Source organism: Mustela lutreola, chromosome 3 (assembly GCF_030435805.1).
Source record: "Mustela lutreola isolate mMusLut2 chromosome 3, mMusLut2.pri, whole genome shotgun sequence".
Classification (NCBI taxonomy): Eukaryota; Metazoa; Chordata; class Mammalia; order Carnivora; family Mustelidae; genus Mustela; species Mustela lutreola.
The window spans coordinates 141,034,315-141,055,051 of NC_081292.1; the positions used below are offsets into that span (position 1 = coordinate 141,034,315).

At 42.5% G+C, this 20,737-nt stretch overlaps 1 protein-coding gene across 2 annotated transcripts in view; it reads left to right on the forward strand.

Moving 5' to 3' along the window:
• WIPF1 (WAS/WASL interacting protein family member 1) overlaps positions 1 to 20,737 on the forward strand; it is a 115,765-nt gene that overhangs the window by 26,468 nt on the left and 68,560 nt on the right. The window contains exon 1 of one of the 2 annotated variants that reach the window (XM_059166995.1): positions 14,866 to 14,990. The exons of the other annotated variant lie outside the window; for it this stretch is intronic. The gene's annotated coding sequence lies outside the window, so the exon portion shown is untranslated. Of the gene's footprint in view, positions 1 to 14,865; positions 14,991 to 20,737 lie in introns of those variants that run through there. 2 annotated transcript variants of the gene reach the window in all.

The window sequence follows — 20,737 nt, forward strand, 5'->3', positions numbered from 1 at the left end:
AGCATGTCCCCATGATCAATTTTTAATAAACATAAATGGTATAATAAATTATTCATTAGAGAAATGGTATAAAGCATTAAACAATGAAGAATAAATAATTTAAGTGATTAAAAACTGCCTCTGTCATGTTTGATGTATGAGAACTCTATCTGAATTCTCTCTTCAAGGGAACAGAAGATGATTTTTTATTTTTTTTAAAGATTTATTTATTTATTTATTTGACAGAGAGAGAGCACAAGTAGGCAGAGAGGCAGGCAGAGGGAGAGGAAGAAGCAGGCTCCCCACTGAGCAGGGAGCCCAATGGAGGACTCGATCCTGGAACCCTGGGATCATGACCTGAGCCGAAGGCAGTCACTTAACCAACTGAGCCACCCAGGTGCCCAAGGATGATTTTTTAAAGGGAATTTTTCAAAACAAATTTTTGTTTAAAATTTTATTTTTCACTGCTCCCTGTAATGGTTCATTCAACCATTATTATTTAAAGATTTATTTATTTATTTTAGAGAGAGGAAGCATGTGAGTGAGCATGGGGGAGTGACAGGGGGCAAGGGAGAGAGAACCCCAAGCAGCCCTTGATGTAGGGCTCAGTCCCAAGACCCTTGAGATCATGACCTGAGCTGAAACCAAGAGTCAGTTGCTTAACCAACTGTGCCACCCAGGTGCCCATTAAAACAGATTTTGAAGGAGAAAATCATGGGTCTGCCAGGAGAGGTTGTTGAGCACAGAAATGCTGACTTCCATGATCCCGTATCTTGTGCTTCTCTGATAAATGCATGCAGGGAACCTTCCTGAGAGATGATGTTCCATCAGGCCATCAATGGTGGAGGTACTGCCCATCTAGTAGGCTGAGACTCAAGATTTCTCTTCAGGAATCCAGAGAAACTTGTTTCTATACAGTCTTAAACTTCCTGGATTCCTGGGTGAGAAGTACTGCATATCCACTGCCTCTGGTAAACTCCTATTTCTGTCCCAAAATTAGAGTAACTGGTGGGTTACAACTAAAGAGACATCTGCAAAGGCCCGCTTCCTTCTTGTGGGCCACCCCCCTATAGCTGCGGGGGGACACAGTCATCAAAAGCAGCATATTATAACATGCAGTGGCTAAGAGCCTAGGTGTTGGGGTCAGACCTATGTACATACGAACCTACTTTCTACCATTCAACTAGCTCTATCCCCTTTGTGCCTGAAAGTCAGTTTCTTTACTGGTGAAATGTGTTCAGTGATACCCCAAAGAAGTGTTGAGCATTAAATTAGATACAGTGGCTTATAATTCAGTGTTTGGAACATAGTAAATGCTCAGTAAATGTTTATTATCAACTGCGAGTGTTTATTTTCCAGTTTCAGAGGAGTGCAAAATCAACCAGTAGGACCAGGGAAAAAACTGGGAAATAGTCACCACCAAATCTAAATCAAAGATCATAAGCTGTGGTCTAAGTGCTGATTCTGGAAAGTTAAATATATTTTAAAAAATTGAATTTAGATACCTTAAGGCAAGGGCATGTGTGCTCCGGTAACCCCAGTCCCCAGTATTTCCATTGGCTTGTACCAGCCTGTTTTTCCTTCTCTGCCTGCTGTGATAGGAGTTTCTCACCTCATGCTGAATAGTTAGTTCTACAAAGCTGAATTGTTTCCCCCTAAGTTTCCTAGCTCCTTAAATGTTTTAATTTACCTGGAGCATCTGATTGCTATGTAACCATAGTGGAGATTTTTTTTATACCACTGTATAATTTTCATAAGATTAATGGCCAAACATGCCAACAGATCTTCTACCTGCTGTTTATTTTGTTGTTATTCCAAATTAATATTTACCTAACACCTGTGTAGGCATTGTATTGCCCTGGGACTATGACCTCTCCCAATTCAGAACCTGGTTATCTACAGATAGAATTGCAGCCATTTGTGGTTGACAGTCTATAAACACACATGCTTATCAATAATTGTTCAAGTTCAAAATATTGGTGTGCCAGACAGTGGGAAACTGAAGACTCACTGTAGGTGTTTGAAAACATGGCTACAAATACATTGACACTTCTTCAAGTGAGAGATGAGTCTATGTCCTTTTTCTTTGAATCTGTGCGAGTAAGGGGTTGTGACTAATCTGATCAAGGGACTATGACAGCAGTGGCCCCCTGTAACTTCCAAGGCTAGGTCCTAAAAAGCCATACCTCTGGCTCATTCACTGCTAACATTTGCTTTCGGAGGCTTGAGCAAGCACATGTAAGTGCTGGAGAGGCCACATGTAAGTGCTCTGGTTAACCGTCTTGGCTGAGGCTTTCCTTTAGCCTTCTCAGCCTTGTATCGGAAATAAATGAAGAAACCATCTTGGAAGCAGATTCTCCAGCCCCAGTGTTTCAGCCTCTAGTTCATCAGTGAGCCCAGCTAAGACCACAGGTGTTATAAAACAGAAAAGGGTTGTCTCCATCATGACATTTCTGAATTCTTGACCTACAAAATCCATGAGGATAATGAAATTGTTGTTTTATGCTGTTAAGTTGTGGAGTCATCTGTTACACAGCAATGCATAATATTGTACTCACCCAACAAGGTCACCTGGCTTTCTATCTTGGGTTGTTACCATATAACACATCATGGTGCTTGTAAGATCTTGATTGTAAGAACCACCTAGTTCCCATCAGAATGTGCCACATTACTGCTAGGTTTTTTTCCATACAAGAAAAACATGGGAGAGCTAGCTAATCAGTGAACAGATATTTATTGACTCAAGGGAAAGGTGACAAACCAGGCTCTTCTGTGATTTTATAGTTTGCTCGGAAGAGTATATTCCCGTTGTTTTTCATTTAGCAGTAACTCCGTGTCACCACCTCTAAAGTGGAAATAACAGCTTCCCTCAATGATGATGAATTAGACAACACATTAAAAAGCACTTAGGTTTTTTTTTTTTAAAGATTACACTGTTGGTACACATAAACACTTAATATAATAATTAGTTTAGGTTAATGGGTAACACCAATAGTTTGTATGATTAAGGACATTTACAAAGCAATCTGAGCAAATACAGGAAGATTGAATTATAAGGCCTGAGGTAACTAGTACTTTAGAAGCAATTGAACTGTAACAGTAGTCTTCTTTGTACTTCCATCTGGAATCAGTTCAGTGGTCTTCTAATGAACAGATAATTCAGTCTGAATCACACCTTGAAAATCAAGGTGTGGCTGTTTACAAGGCAGGTCCCTTCTAATAGGAGTAATCTTTATTTTTTCCAATTGCTGCCTTTTCAGTCCAGCCAGCAACATAGAAAGCCAGCTCCCTCTGGTCAAAAGTCAAGTTCCTAGGTTAAGGGTAGCAAATCCACAGCACAAGTGACACCAATTAATTAGGTTGTCTCTGTACACATAAGTTCAGCAAGGTTTTGGGTTCTTCCAAGCTCTGTGGCTGTCTCACACAAGTTCCCATGGCAGGTACCGGCTCAGGCATTTCTCACTGACCCATCCTTCTGGAGAGAGCCCATGGGCATGTTGAGCCAGAACAGAAGTCCCCCACACAGGTGTGACCGAAGATAGATTGAGTGCTTTTTATTTGTCAAACTTTCTCTCCCTTTTGGATACTCGTCTCTCTGTTAAAAAAATATCATCAAGAGGGATACTGTTCATGTTTAATCCTCAAAAGAAAATGAAAAGGCTAAAGAGAGTCCATTCTTTTTGAGAAGAGTGATCAGGGTGGTGTTACAATTCAGTGGAAGTAGAAGGGGCAGGAAATAGTTCCATATACAAGAGATCAGGAAGGAGGAACAATAGGAATTTTATATACAGTTTTAGCCTTAAGATCTATAAATTACTAGACTGGTTAACTTAGAATCCAAATTAGCATTTTTTTAAATTTTGAAGCTCTTCTTCTATGTGCATACACAGAGTGAATATTCTATTTTTTTTAAGTTTTTATTTATTTATTTGACAGAGAGAGACAGATAGTGAGAGAGGGAATACAAGCAGGGGGAGTGGGAGAAGGAGAAGCAGGCTTCCTGTAGAGGCAGGGAGCCCAATGCTGGGCTCGATCCCAGGACCCTGGCAGCCGCCTAATGACTGAGCCACCCAGGTGCCCCCAGAGTGAACACTTTATATAGCTGGTGAGCTAGACTGTGGATCTGAGATGGAGGGGCTTCTCCAATTTTTCTCGTTTGAGGCAGTAATCTCTCATTCATTCAGTAAATGTGCCAGGCACTGCCCCCCCTGCCCCCCCCCCCCACCACCCAGAAAAAGATAAGCCATTGAAAGGAGTATGTAGTAGGCAACAGGTACTGTGGAGCGAGGAGGCTTGGCTCTACCTGGGAGGGTGTGGAAGGAAGAGGCTGGCCCCTGACCCAGTGCCAAGATTGGCATCGCAGGAGACAGTGCCATTAGTATCAATCTTCACCACAGAGATGGCCTGAGAAGGGGAGTGTAATTTATTTATTTGGCTGCATATTATTCCATACTTTTTGAAAAGAGATAATGAAGCCAACTGTGGTGGAGACCCTGTCAGGCGTGGGTTTGGTTGTTGGGGTATCACAATAATGCTGCCAAACTCTGTGCCAGTAATGCCCCAAACTTCTCGTCTCCTTGAGAGAGAGACATGAAACTCTCATAGGTGCTGGACAACCACAAAAGGGTTCTGTTCCCCACCCCCCAAAAAAAAATCTGCCTCAGATCTTGACTTTGTCCACTTGGCAGAAGGAGAACGTGGGGGAGGGACTGCGCAGAAGGATTGGTGTCTATAACTGAGCCTTCACGTCACTGCCACAGCGGCCGCTCTGCCCTAACGTTATGGGAACTGGAGGAGCCATGTGGAGATAGACTTCTCTGGCACAGGGCCATGGGGTGAAGTCAGGGTCCCCAGTGCTGGTGAAGGTCGAAATGGTATCTGTTTGGAATTTCTTTCTTTCTTTCTTTCTTTCTTTCTTTCTTTCTTTCTTTCTTTCTTTCTTTCTTTTTTTAAGATTTGATTTATTTATTTGACAGAGAGAAATCACAAATAGGCAGAGAGGCAGGTAGAGGGAAAAGGGGAAGCAGGCTCCCCACTGAGCAGAGAGCCTGATGCGGGGCTCAATCCCAGAACCCTGAGACCATGACCTGAGCTGAAGGCAGAGGCTTTAACCCACTGAGCCACCCAGGCATCCCTGGAATTACTCTTTATCACTGTTGCCTTGTTTGACCTTCAGATGAAGTGGTGGTGCGGGGGGGGGGGGGGGACTGTCATTTATGGCCCCTGGCATGTGTGAAAACTACATGTTTATAAAGACTGGAATCACACCCATTGGGACAGTCTGGTGACAACCACAGATTCATGTCCCTCCTCTTCGGATTCCCCAGAGGGTCAGGGTTGGTGGGGTGGGTTGCACTCCTGCAGAATGGTAGATAAAAGAAATGGTTGTCACTGTAAAAATTATTTTCTAGGTGTTTCTCCTTCAAGAGTAAAGAGTTGGCTTTAGGTAAGTAAAATACACTGCTCTACAATTGCACAAATGAGAAATGTAATCCCCAGGGGTGTCAGTCCACAGTTTGCATGGTTTGGTTGGGAGTTCCTGGAGTTAGTTAGTTAGTTTCTTTCTTTCTAACAATTTGGATAGCATCAGGCAATTTATCATTGATGACAATGCAGGGCAGAGCACTGGTGGTGTTTATTTGCTTGCTTGCTTGTTTTCATGTTTTGGTAACCTTAAATCCTTGTCTTTAATCAAGAGAGGTGAACTTTTTAAAAGCTGAATGTATGTATTTAGTTGTACATTAATGGCACACTGCTTGTCACAACTTCTCTCCCCCTTATAGAATGCTCCTTGCTTAGGAAAGCTTCATACCTATAAAGTCCAGTTACTAAGAATTTCAGCTTGGTTTGATGAATATTACAGTTATGGTGGTAATTTTTCAATAAAAAGGGAAATACAGTTTGCATTTAAAAAGTCAGCTCATTGGGGGCACCTGGGTGGCTCAGTGGGTTAAGCCTCAGCCTTTGGCTCAGGTCATGATCTCAGGGTCCTGGAATCGAGCCCCACATTAGGCTCTCTGCTCAGCAGGGAGCCTGCTTCCCCCTGTCTCTCTCTGACTGCTGCTCTGCCTACTTGTGATCTCTGTCAAATAAATAAATAAAATCTAAAAAAAAGTCAGCTCATTGTAATATACCGTTTACTCCTATTTTGCCTGCAATTCTATTAGTGTTATTAATGATCCACACTGCCCCAAGATTAAAATGCAGTTTATATAAGATGTTAAGGAAACATATTTCGATAAACACCCTTGTGTTATCAAATACAGGCAATTTGAGTGTTTTTGCACATAAATGTGTCTTGGAAGTTAATCAGTGGATACTGTGTTGCTTTTAGTACTGTGAGTAAGTCTATCACTGGGAGATATGTAAGAGTAATTTAATAAATGGCATCTTATTTTATATTAGGTACTTCCCAGAGTACAGCTTTATTTCTAGAAGTTGCTCAAAGGCAAAGAAAAGAGTAGATACCAAAATACAGAAGGTAGTGTTACCTGTTTCAAATGACTGTGAGTAAAGTAATTAATAAAATCTTGGGAGATGTTTATCTTTTGAAAGTTTGCTTCCTTTACAGAATCATGCAATTCAGCCTGTCTGCAGGCACTTTAGAATCCAAATCATAATCCAGAAAATATGTGATAAACACACGTGGTTGAATTTGATGTTGCTCAGCTGGGTGTTACCAACACTCTAATTGTAACCTGAATAAATCTCAAGACTCCGCTTGGACCAGATTCTGCTGGAGTCTCATTCAAAGAAAATATCAGAAAGTCAGAAAGCCTTGAAGAATGATTTATCTTTTTAATGAAGTTTTTCTAAAAGGCATGACTTAAAGATTCTATAGTTCACGCCTCATAAACAGCTTCTCCAACATTCCATGTAGACATCTGTTCCTTTGCCTGCACTCATGGCTGCTCTGAAACCTCTTTGTCTCTCTCATCCACATAGTTTTTCCCTGGCCATGAAACTTGGCTCATTTTTTTAAAATATGGAGATTAAATTCACATTCTGTTTTTCTTCTTATTTTTGATCAGACACAAATACATCCAACTCTTTCAAATTTAGAAGCATGAATGCTACATCATGAGTCCAGGCTCAAAGTAATCATAGAGATTTTCCATTCTGCTTCCTGTGTTGACCATGCCTCTCTAGGATAACGGGATGACCTGTGGCTCTACTACCCCGAATCCTGAATTTTATTTCCTGCCTAGCAGCATTCTCAGAGATAAAACTCATTGCTTGACTCCAACTGCATTCCTTATAAGAAATTCTACTAGAATGCTCTAATAGTAAAATTTCCACTTACCAACAGTAATAGTAGCCACCATTTACACACTGCCCTGGCTAAGCTCTTTGCATGTGGCTTCACATTCAACACGCATTAAATTATCCCCATGTTACATATGAGAAAACTGAGATCCAACAGCATAATTCGCTGTAGCTAGTAAGTAATGCATCTTCAATTTGAACCAGGTGGTTTGATTCCAGCATTCCTTCTTTTATGAGTGACATGAGGTTGTTTACCAGTTCTGCCCTATTGTGTGTGCTCTTAACTGTAGAAGGGAGGGATGCCTCGGAATAGGAAGATTGTGCAAATAGGCAATTAACTGAATGTTCTCTTGGTCCCATGTTGTGTGTGTGTGTGTGTGTGTGTGTGTGTGTGTGTGTGTGTGTAAAACACAGATTCTGATCGGAGCCACAAATCTGTTTAATACCCATTCATGATCTCTTCCAATACCCTTGGTACGTTTCTGAATTATTTGTACTACCTTGTATTCTTCTAGTTTCTATTCAGCCTGAAAGAAAGGAGCAATGAATATGTGAGAGTATCTTGGTTCTCTCCACTACTTCTGGAGTTCTGTATCTACGAGGCTTCTTATAACTCATCCTGGGTGAATAGCAAGGCTTTCTATGTGTCCCTGGCTCGTCTTTTTATGAACAAGGGAATTTGCCAGATCCTTTCAGTGTTTTGATCAACAACAAAGATGAGTGAGGGGTTATTTGAAATTCAACTGCATGATGTTGCAAAGGGCCAGTTTCATTGTTGGCACCAGGCCCTGTATGCCAAAGAAGAATCACTATGCTAGGTAGGGCTCTGGGTTTGAAGACAGCTGGCCAGGGGTCTTGATCATTCTGGCTTAGATTACGTTATGGTGGCATAAACAAATATACCAAAGTCAATGCATCAGTGAGAGAAATTTCTTGACCTTTCATCTTCCTTCAGCTGCTCCAGTGGCTCAGAAACATGAGGCATAGTATCTCTTTGTATGATTGCGAATGAGGAAAGCCTTTAGCATGACATAATGCTCCCCAAACTCCCCAGAGTCAGTGTAGAAACAATTGCTCTGGGGTCTGGCTGGACTGTTTGACCTACATTCTGAAGCACTGACTGCCAAGGGCGTTCCTCACCGCAGTTCCTCCCTGAACAACACACATGTGGTGTGCATGGGTTTGAGTTTCTCTCAGAGACAGAACAACAAGGACACAGTTTTGATGGATACTGGAAATGACACTGGACTTGCAGTCATAAGCTTTGGGTTTAAATCCCAGTTCTATCATTTATTTACTTGTTTGAACAAATCCTCGCAACTCTTGGAAATGTGGTCTCCCCTTCTGTGTTATGAAAACAATTAAAAATAATATTTAACTTATAAAATGTTTCTGAACTAAATTAAAAAGTATATGTCTTGTTAAACAAGACATAGAAGAATAAGAGATATAAATTAAAAAAGAGTCAGTACTAAAGAACCTTTATGCACTGAATATTTTAGTACCGAGGTAGATAAAACAAAATCTGCTAAAAATACAAATAAATTAATACAAATAAAAATATAAATGTAAATAGATAAAAATTTCAAAGCACCAAGTTTTTCATAATCATAGTGGGAGACTTTAACAAAATAGCTTTCAGAATTTAATCACATAGGCAAAAATACATAGGGACAGAAGAATTTTTTTTTTTTTTTTTTTTGGAGAGCACAAGCGAGTCTATGCAAGTGGGGTGGGGAAGGAACAGAGGGAGATGGGGACAGAATCTTAAGCAGGAGCCATGCCCAGCACAGCCTGACATGAGGCAGGATCTCACAACCTTGAGATTGTAACCCAAGCTGAAATCAAGAGCCAGATACTTAACTCACTGAGCCACCCAGTCACCCCAGGAACAGAAGATTTTAATAACATCATTATCATTATTGATCTAACCCAACTAATAGGAAATACACACAATTGTTTTTTTTTTAATTTCCACATCCAGTGGGGTTTTCTTCCTACTCTTTTTTTTGAAATATACACAAATTTTTTAGAAAACATAAACCATTGACAAGAATTGATGAAATACCACACCACAAAGTAACTTTTTAATTAACCAAGAAGTAGATGTACTAGCCACATGTAAAAATAACATAGCATTAAAAATTAACACAAGGTGGTTCCTGCCCCACCTCCATCCAAGCACTTGGAAACTGAAATATAATCCTTTGAACTAATTCTTAGGTCAAAAAGGATATTACCACTGAAACTGCAGACTATTCTAAAATTAACAGTAAGAATATGATGCATCAGGGGTGCCTGGGTGGCTTAGTTGGTTAAACGTCCAATTCTTGATCTCAGCTCAGGTCTTAACCTCAAGATCATGAGTTCAAGTCCTGTGTTGGGCTCTCTGCTGGGCATGGAGCCTACTTAAAAAAAAAAAAAAGAAAAGAAAAGAAAGAAAGAAGGAAAGAGAAAAAGAATGTAATGCATTTAAATGTGTAAAATAAGATTAAAGGTATACTTAGATGAAAAGTTAAGGGTTTTATTTAAAAGGACTGGAAATCAATTGTAATTTAAGAAGCTAATGAATGAAAAATAAACACAACATGAATGAAAAATAAGCACAACAAAGTAGCAGAAGGCAAAGGGTGAAGGGACATTATTTACCTTTATTAGAAAAAGCCTGAATTTTCTTGGTGCATGGGTGGCTCAGTTGGTTAAACATCCAATTCTTGGTTTCAGCTCAGGTCTCAATCTCATGCATCGTGAGATTGAGCCCCATATTGGGCTGCCCGCTCAGCAGAGAGTCTGCTTGAAGATTCTGTCCTTCTCCCTATGCTTCTCCCCCTACTCGTGCTCTCTCCCATTCTTTCTTTCTCAAATAAATCTTTTTTTTAAAAGTCTGAATTTTCTAATAAATTAGACATAAATTAGGTAGGCAGCAGGCAAAAGTACAGGGTTAACAGGAAAGCTGCTGGGATGAGCCTGGGAAGCTGAGTTAATGGGATAGAAGACAACTGTCCCTGCCCTCACTGTCACTTAGGTTTGGTCAAGGTGAAAAGCATGTGCAAAAAATAATTAGGGAACAGAATTGTGTTCAGCCAAGTGCCCGTTTATGAGGTATAGCTGGTGCATCTGTCGGCATCAAGAGTAGCCATAGTCCCTGAGTCTCTGGCATCAGCAGCATTTGCATGTTGGCCTCAAACTTATCAAGGTTCTCTGGACAGATTATTTAGCCTCTTCTACTTGGCTGGCTTGTCTGTAGAGTGGGGATCTGTAAAGTGGCAGGTGGAAAGGGCTTCATCAATGACTCCCTAAATAAGTCAGTGTAGCATCTCTTCCAGTCTCGTCTGGAGGATCATTTGGGCACTATCAGTATCTTAGTACATCTTACACAGGAGTGGGACAGAAAATAGAATAACCAAGTTGTGCCTACCTAGATGGAAAGATTGGGCATTTCATCTGTGACTTTGTGAAACATGCCCACAGTGAATGCTTGAACAAGTTTCCATCCATTAAAAGAAATAATCTACAAAGCATGATATGCCCCAAGCAGGCATGGTTCATGGGCTGGAGAGAAGATCCTTACCACAGAGAAAGGAATGATCAGTTCTACCCTGCTCGCAGTTGGTTGGCTTCCCGGAGTAGGAAAGGCAGAATCACAGAGTCCTCCTGACCTCTCTGATCAGTAAGCACTGTTACCCCTCATCAACACAAGTGAAGCCTCGTTCTCAACACCCTTCAGCATCAGCATTGGGCTCCTCAGGAATGATGATGGGTTCAGAGGACCTTGAAACCATGACATGGTAGACATCAAAGGAGTTAGGGTAAACCCAGAACAAAATAGAAAGAATTGAACACCCTTCCCTCACCATTTGTCTATATTTAGGGCTTGATGAGAGTTTGTGGTTTGAGGTAAAGTAAAAATGTATCCAGGAATAGGTTAAAAAAAAAAAAAAACTTGGGTGTTTTTTTTAATGTCTGTAGATGTTATATATCAAATCACTTTAATCAAAATATTTGTTCAATGGGGGAAAATCAGTGAAAATAGTTAAATGATGTCTGTGGTCCAAACAAGAATTAATTGATGGCTCTACTTCCTCCATTCCCAGGACAACATCAATTGTAAGGTGTACCATCAAATTAATGACAGGGAAGGAGAGGAAAAAAAGACATGATACTAAATGTACACCCTTATTCCGGGAATGTTAAAATATGAAGGAGAAAACCACAACCAACACAAACATGCATTTTGGGATTAAGGAAATGTAAACTTTCACTCAGTTGGCATTTTGGTGTTTTCTTGGTGGTAGAGGCAAAGACTAATGTTATGAAAGCGATTAAAAAAAAAAAAAAGATTTTTAGGAGCGCCTGGGTGGCTCAATGGGTTAAAGCCTCTGCCTTCGGCTCAGGTCATGATCCCAGGGTCCTGGGATTGAGCCCCGCATCGGGCTCTCTGCTCAGCAGGAAGCCTGCTTCCCCTCCTCTCTCTGCCTGCCTCTTTGCCTGCTTGTGATCTCTGTCTGTCAAATGAGTAAATAAAAATCTTAAAAAAAAAAAAGATTTTTACAAATACATGGGGTGGAACTAATGAACACTGAAGGCGAAAAGTGTTATTCAGGTCCATATATTTATCTTCTTTCATTCACTTGTCAAGACAGAAAAAACAATCATGGGCAATTGGAGACAAACCATAAGTGACTCTTTTTTTTTTTTTTTTTTTAAAGATTTTATTTATTTATTTGACAGAGAGAAATCACAAGTAGATGGAGAGGCAGGCAGAGAGAGAGAGGGAAGCAGGCTCCCTGCTGAGCAGAGAGCCCGATGCGGGCCTCGATCCCAGGACCCTGAGATCATGACCTGAGCCGAAGGCAGCGGCTTAACCCACTGAGCCACCCAGGCGCCCCATAAGTGACTCAAAACATAATCTCACAAAACATAATCTCACAAAACAAACTGAGGGTTGCTGGGGGGAGGGGGTTTGGGAGAAGGGGGTGGGATTATGGACCTTGGGGAGGGTATGTGCTTTGGTGAGTGCTGTGAAGTGTGTAAACCTGGTGATTCACAGACCTGTACCCCTGGGGATAAAAATATATGTTTATAAAAAATTAAAAATTAAAAAAAAAAAAAAAAAAGAAGAAAGGTACGTGACATGATGAGCCCTGAGCATCTTGTAATGCCGGGAAGTAAAGAAGGGCTGAAAAACAGAATTCGAAAAAATATTAATAGGAGTGTGTCGAGGAGCACAGGAATCAAGGGAAAGAGCTCAGGAGTCGAAGGCGGGAACACTTCCATCAACAACATAAACTGAGTAGTGTTGAATTGTAACCCAAAGTGTGCACTAGATAGCTCTGAGGCCATAATGATCAGTAAATGACTGAGGAAGTTAATAAATGGGGACAAGGGAAAAATCTTTTATACAGAAGAACTCCAAATGATTTCTATAGATAACTGTGCCCTCGAGATTTTCCTTCCAGAGAAGGAGGAGAAACCTTTAGAGAAAGGAGGAGAAACCAGAAGGAGGAGAAACCTAACGAATAACCCGTAACTCCAGTCTTACCGTGAGAAAAACCTCAGAGAAATCCCAGTTGTGGGACATTGTACAAAAAAACAGTACTCCTCAAAACTGTCAGGGTCATCCAAAATAAAAGTCTAGGAAACTGTCTCAACCAAGAGGAGCCTAAGGAGACATGATGAGTAAATGTAGCGTGATGCCTGGATGGGATCCTGGAACGGAAAAAGGGCATTAGAGGAAAATACTAAGGACATCTAAATAAACTGTGGACTTCAGTTAATAACACTGTATCGACATTGGTTTGTTAATTGTTACTTACATATCACATATTTAGTACATAAATATAAGATTTTAATAGTTGGGAAGACTGGGTGCCGGTGGGTGGGAACTCTGCTCTCTTCTAGATTTTTCTGTAAATCCATACCTGTTTTAAAAAACAAAGTCTGTTAACATTTTTAACGTGCCAAAACAAAGGGAAACAAAAATCTCACAGGCCAGGTAAGGGAGTTTAAAGGAAAATTCTAAAGCATTTTGTTATAAGACCATTAAAAATTCCACATGGAACGTGGCTTACGTAGGACATACATCACCACGTAGTTGAAGCCTAGAACTGGCAGTTTAACCCAAATTGTGACCCTTCTTAAATGCATTCAGATGGAGTCATTATTATTTCTTGTCTTTGTAGTATTTTGTTTTTCAGAGATAACAAAATTTTACCAGTATTCCTATTTTAACGTGAATGTCATGCTTCTAGCCATCTTGACTTAACTGGCTAGTCTAACTGGACGGTTCTATCAGAATACCAGCCATCAGCTGTCAGGCTGGTGAAACAGTTCTGCATGTTTTCAGAGCCAGAGATGCAGTCATGTGCTGAGACTACAGAGCTCCATTGTTGTCCAGAGTCCTGATCTGAGGACTCCTTTCCTTACTCGGTGCTCTCACGCGGAAAACTTCATAGGGGAATGATATGGTAGTATTTTCAAGGCTTGGAACAGTGGGGCTGTCTACAATTACCTTTCCAAAAAACAAAAACAATAAAAAAATCCCTTTAAAAGTACTTTTAAGAAAAGAATTAGGCTAGAGTAGCCAAACAGAAACAACTTTGGGGTTTCTGCCCTGAGTCAGGTTGTACAAATTGTGGAATATTCCCGTCCATCCAGGACATGGTTTTACTCCCACACACCACTTCCTCCAGCCACAAATTCCATATGTGTGGGCCTCCAGAGAGCTAGCGGAATGGCGAAAGGAGAGAGGAAGACACTGACCACAGGAACAAGAAAGCTAGGAACAGCACCCTGCCTCAGCTCTTCTCGTCTGCCTGCTGCGGCGGGCACAGAGGGACACAAGGGCACTCCCCTGGTGCTCCTTCAAGGCCAGCATCAAGGCCCCCCACGGCCAGGGCTTGCTCGCATGCCTCCACGAACCCACCAGCATCCCGCAGGGAAACCAAAACCTGGCATATTTTGGACACCATCATGGCAGGGAGGCAAGGGCGTGGTAAGAATGTCTACCAGCTATTTAGCCAGGGAGGCAGAGCTTACAGCGGCTTTGTTTGCTTAACCGAGAACGAGGGCGCACCATCTGACAGCAGGACTGACTAGACTGGAGGTGAACTTGAGCCTGGCCGGGGAAATCCACAATGAGTGGCTCTGGTCACTGCAAGATCTAGAAATGTGAGCTAAGCCCTTGGGTGTGCTTCTCTGTGATGGTGCCCTCCAGAGGAGCCTGGGGACCTCCTGGGCGCAGTGCCATGGCCCAAGCCCGTCTCTCCCGGGCAATCCTGAGAGCGGCAATGCCGGGGCCTGTCCAGGTGACAGCAGAACACCCAGGGCTGTGCTGGGAGCAACCTGCCCCTTTTCTGCTGCTGCCCCAGCTCCATGATGGGGGACCCAGGGGCTCCAGAGGCCCTGTCTCTCCCTTAGCCCCACCCCTGCGGGCTTCCTGGTGCTAGGAATCCGGACATTCTTCTTGCCTTTCTACCAGGTCATCACCTCTTTACCTGTGTCCCGGGAATGCCTAAAACAAGTCAGGGGACCCCTTTCGGGTGACAAAGATTCCTTTGGAAGCAGGGTTCCCCCTCTGGGAAGCAAGCAACAAGCCGATCCTATCACATGCTCTGACGGCTTAGAGAGGTGGTCAGAGACAGAGCAGTGAGGAAGTGTAATGTCACATGCGACGTTTACAGGAAACCTGCTAGAAGATTGCAGGGGAACTTGAGAACTTGTCGTTTCAGCGGATGAAAACACAGGTTAGTGCTTTCCTTTTCCCTCTGAAAAATCCTTCAGGGCCGCTCTAAAATACCTAACTGGTTCTTTTTCCTGAAGCTGTCTCTCTTTCTAATGTGAAGAAACTGGCTCTGGCTTGGATGTGAGAGCTGGGGCTTCGCTGGGAACCGTATAGTTAGAGGAACAAACACTGGGCCATTATTGTGAAAATGAAATTCTCAGAATCTCTTGCTTCCCTCTTTGCCTTTTGAAAAACAAACCTTCAGATATTTATGAACTTACTTACTCCATGGAATTCAGCTAAGCCTCCTCTCATGTTTACCTATTAGCCCATATCTGAAACAGGGCAAATCAGCTTGTGTTCGCGGGGCATTCAAAGGGCAGTAGAAAACACTGAAATATTGTGTGAAAACACGCTGCAAGTGTGGACGCAAACGTGTGTTGTTTTTACATACTTTTCATCTGATAAAACGAATCTTTTGGCTTGTATTTCCTCTTAAAGTAATTTCTCATGTTTTTATAAATTCTTAGTTCCCTTTTGTATTTTTTCTCCCTTCTTCCTTCCCCTTTTCCCCTTCCCTTCTTCTACTAACATAAAGCAGGAGTAGAGAAAAGGGGTAGGGAGCAGCTTGAATGTGAGATGAGGAAGTCCCCCACCCGCACCCTGGCGTAGGCCAACCACTGTGGGGACCCCCAGGCTCCAGCAGTACAGGGCCTGAAGACGCCATGCGGTGCGGCCCTCACTCGAGCCTTGGCTCTTCGGTCTGTGCTTCCTGTGTGAAGGGAAATTGGAAGAGTCTAGAGCAGAACCAGAGGAATGGTTCAAGGGTTGGAAATTAGAGCCCAGAAACAGCTAAATAAACGCTCCAAGGTTACCCATCCTCTGGCCAGCGAGGGACAGTCTGATAAAGAACTTCAAGTGAATAAAAGGCTTTTCACACAATGGCCTGCTACTTTCAGACGTGTATGGAAAAAGGAGAAGGTCTCAGATCTGAGTTTAGCAGGGTGGGGGTGGGATGGGGGCGCACTACATTCCTGGACCATTATCAAGCCCTGGGACAGGTAGCCAGAGAGCTGGTTGAATGTCTTTCTGGATGTTTTTGAAAACACACTCGATTTCTTCTGTGGCCGTGTTCCAGTGTGGTTCAAGGTGGTGGGGGGAGGTGGAGAGGTGGAGACTGGGGGCTTCTCCTTCCTTCTCGTTGTGCCCACCCAGTGTTCACCAAGGTGTCTGCATTGAGCAAATGACAAAGGGGCCAGTGGGCTCACGTGTTGTTTATATCCCAGCAAGGCAAAATAACCAGGGCAGTGATGAAAGAGAAGAATCATTGTTGGTTAGATCGTCAGATGGCCGCATTTTTTTCCATTTTTTACAACCACGTTGTGCAAGAAGATGGAGGGGAAGCTGACAGAGTAAGGATGGCTTCCAAGTTGGAAATCTCAGCCCAAGTGGTTTCAGAAGCCCTGCACTGGGCCTGAGAGAGGCAGTGGCATTTCCATAAGGGGTAGCGGCAGAGGAGAGGTTGGCCTCTCTTGGTGTTTGGAGCCCTTGGCACAGATCACTGCATGGAGTAACACATACACACACACACATATAGCAGGGCACATGGCACCAGGCGCGCCCCTGACACCAGGAAGAGGCTCCCAACTTCATGGTGGCTGGCCATCCCTAGAAGGAGCTCTCCTTTTGGTTTTGTTTTGCTTTTTTAGTTGGTCATAGAGCTTTGTTGTTCAGGGAGTTTTGTAATCTGCATCGTAGAGAAGGGCTTTTTAGTCTGTTAGAATACTTTCCAGATGGACCCAATGTCTCTTTATTAATGCAGCTTTCCAAAAGCTGTTTCCATTTATTCTGGGGGCATCTGTTCTCTCTCTAGCCATTTCTCACCCCCTTCTCCAGCTTTCTGCCTTCTCTGTGGTCCTTTGTGTTTGAGATACAAGAGAAGGTTTATAAAGTGTCCTTATTTTTTGGTGCCTCTGGGCCCTAAACCTGGAAGTATATTCTGGAAAACAAAGGACATGGGATGGCACAGGGTGGTCGATCACGATGGATGGTGGAGGGCACCTCAGATATTAATGTAGCTTGTGCTTTTTAGACAGGAATCACTGCCAAGTTGCAGTGAGCTCAGTTTGAAGGTCAAGAGCAGAAAGAGATAAGCAGTCACCTTTTCTCTGGAGAGAACATTGTGAATTTTAGGGGGAAGGGGACTGTGTGGGCATGTTACTGAACTCTCTAAGTAAGAGGAAGGAGGCTGACTTTGCTAAGTCCTCTTCCTGGACCCTGACATAAAGGCGGGCCTCCTGTCCCCAGAATCCCAGAATCCCAGCCAACACTTCAGAGCGGCATCCACAGATCATGGGGTTGTCTGGGCTTCAGAAGGATGCAGTGGGGAGATATACAAAACACGCATGCTAGTAGGGGGAAAAAAAAAATGAAACTTTGATGAGTGCAGCTTTTGCAGTTGGATTCATCACTAGTCATCTTCTTGGGTTGTTATCACCAAGTCTGGGGGCCCAGCTCTCTAGGCTTCTCAGACAGATGTTTCTGGACCCGTGGGATGTCTTAAGAGTTGTCATCACCATCTTAATGGGAAATACTGGGAAGCACAGGTTGTCATTTTTTACATTGCATTAAAATAGACATAACATAAAATTTGCCATCTTAACCTCTGAGTGCGTAGGTAGTTCAGTAGTTGGGAGCTCTGTACCCATTAGACAACTCCTCCCACCCCCGCCCCTGGAAACCACCATTCTACTCTCTGTTCCTGAGTTCGGCTACTCTAAGTTCCTCAGATAAGTGGAGTCATACAGTATCTGTCTTCTTGTGACTGCTTTATTTCACTTAGTATCATGCCCTCAAGGTTCCCCCATGTTGTAGCAGGTGTCAGAATTTCCTTCCTTTTGGAGACTAATATTCTATTACATGGCTAGACCACATTTTCTTTATCCATGCATCTGTAGATGGCCTTTGGGTTGCTTCCATCTCTGGCTGTTGTGAATCATGCTGCTGTGAATTAGATCTGCAGATATCCCTTTGAGACCCTGCTTTCAGTTTTTTTGCATGCATCCCCCAAAGGATATGGGGGGAGCAGATGGTAATTCTGTTTTAAATTTTCTGATGAACTGCCATCCCATTTTCCCTAGCAGCTATACCGTTTTACAGTCCTACCAACAGTGCTCGAAGGTTCTATTTTCTCTCCACCCTCGCCAGTACTTGTTCTTTTCTGATTTGTTTTTTCATAGCAGCCGTCCTAGTGGGTCTAAGATGTTATCTCATAGTTTTGATTTGTATTTCTCTAACAGTGAGTGATGGTGAGCATCTTTTTAGATGCTTGTTGACCATTTGTATATGTTCTTTGGGGAAATGTTTGTTCAGGTCCATTGTCCATTTTCTTAATGAGGTTATTTGGTTCTTGTTGTTGAATTTTAGGAATTCTTTATATATTATAGCTATCAGAGAACCATAGATTTTTAAAGTATGTGCGGGTTTTAGGGTCCACATCATCTGCTATGAGCCAGTTGCCTCCTGTCATGTACCCCCTTGGAAAAGACCATGAGTTTCAATAATATGATTTTTTTTTTCAGCAATAGGATTTTTATCTTGACTCTGAAATACTTCATGAAATCTCAGTCACTTTCACTTGACAAGAAGTTCAGTTTTTAAGAGCTGACAAGGGAGAAGGCAAGGAAGAGAAAGGGAAGAGAAGAAATAGCATGAGGTAGTGCTGTTTATTCCTTCCAAGATTTGTACTTTTTAGCTACACAATCTTCAGGAAAAAGGCTTCTCCTCAACTCTGATGACTAAAACCAGACTTCATATGGGAATAAACACCCTTTCTGAGGTTCATCCAGTAACCGTGTCTTCCCCTACCACCCTCCTTCCAAACCCACAGACTGGACGATACCTCAGATTAGAAGTTCATTACCATTTTCCTTCACGAATGTGTCCAACAAAATGTTTTCTTTTTCTTCTGAGTACTGAGGACCCAGAGAGGACGTGAGCCATTGTGCTGGAAAAGGAGCAAGAGCAGTAAGACTATTCTGCTGTTTGTTTAGATTAGAGATTTTCTGGAAGGAAATGCTGGGGAAGAGGTGAGGGAGAGCCTGACATAGTGCTCTGTGGTTCTTCTTTGCCTGGAATTGTTGTCTTCTAAATAAAACCTCATTAATGCTCATGTGTACTCGGACACTTCCCAGGAAGCGATTGCCCTGTGTGTGTTTGATGGAACTTTCACTCTGCCTTTTTTTTTTTTTTTAAGGTTTTTATTTATTTATTTATTTGAGAGAGTGCGTGCACATGCGTGTAGGGAGGAAGAGTGTAGTGGGGAGAAAGGGAGGAGGAGACAATCTCAAGCATATTCCACCTAAGTGCAGAGTGGGGGGGGAGTGGGGGGGCTCGATCTCATGACCCCAAGGTCATGACCTGAGCCGAAACCAAGAGTCAGTCACTCAACGGACTAAGCTACCCAGGCACCCCTCATTCTGCCCTTTCAATTTCCTTCCATTTTCTGTATCAGTTAGAAGGTTGGTGCCGTTTCCCCCAAAAAGCCTCTTAGGGTTCCTTCTCCACCCAAAAGGCATTTAGACAAGAAAATGACAAGAGCGGTTGTGTTTATTTGTTCGTTTATGAAAGGACAGAGAAGGCTTTTCCTCAAAAACAGTAAACTGGGAAAAGATGAGTCCTTGAATGGAACCTGATATGGGGCACACTTGAAGAGGCTTCCTGACCTCCGTGGCTATGTCAGTTCCACTCGGAGGAATTCCTCCATTACTAACACTGTAATTTCTCAATACTAATTAGAAGTTACTGCTTTGACAGTAACTAGCTAGATGCTTACCAGAGTCTGGTCTGTTTTGATACTTTCTGGTATGAATTAGGCTTCCTTTCTACTCTTGTTTGTGTCTGGATTTTAATAATATGTCATATTTTAAGCTCTCCCATTGTATTTTGTAATCCTAGTGTGGCTTAAAAACAAAGAGGTGTTTTTTTTTTGTAGTAGGATTCATGTTTGTATACACATGTGCATGAAAACATACATACATATATATATATATATATATATGTATATATTTTTTAATAGGGTCAAAATTCTTTAGGGCATATATTTTCTTAACTTAAAGTCATTCATTAGATGATATCCCAGAACCTACAATTCTCTGGACTATGCAGCTAACTCTAGGCTAGGAGGTTCTACGTCTATTATACCTATAGTTTCATTTGGACGGTTTGCTAATGAAATACTACTCTTTCAGTAAATCACTGATTTATTTCATGGGGATTTCTGTGATTCCCAGGCCAGCTGTAAAAAGATTTGGTCTTCTTCAAAGACTTTTAAGACCTGTAGCAGGATCCTGCTAAGTCCTAAACACTGGGCGTGGGAGCAGCATAGGGCCACTCAGTCTCTTACCCACTTGCTATACGGAGGGCCGCATGGGGCACTGTTCAAGGAGGGGAATCGTGTTCAAGTCCACCTTCTCAGTGCAATGTGGCTCCTTAGGAAAGTCCAGTTCCAGAAGTCGTTTCACTTAATGAACATTCTTGATGAACTGCCGCCAGGACTTCGCCAGAACCTCTTCCAAAACCAATGTGTGTTCACTCTTTCTCTCCTTCTCTCTGCATTTCCTCTCCCTTCTGCTCTTCCCTCTTCTGCCAGTCCTCACCCATCGCCCTGTGAGAAGTCAGGGCCGCCGCTCACCTGCATGGACAGTAGGCTGCTGCCTTCAGCCCTGTCTTTCAGCTTTTTGGTTTCTTCCCCCGAGCAGTCAAAACAGG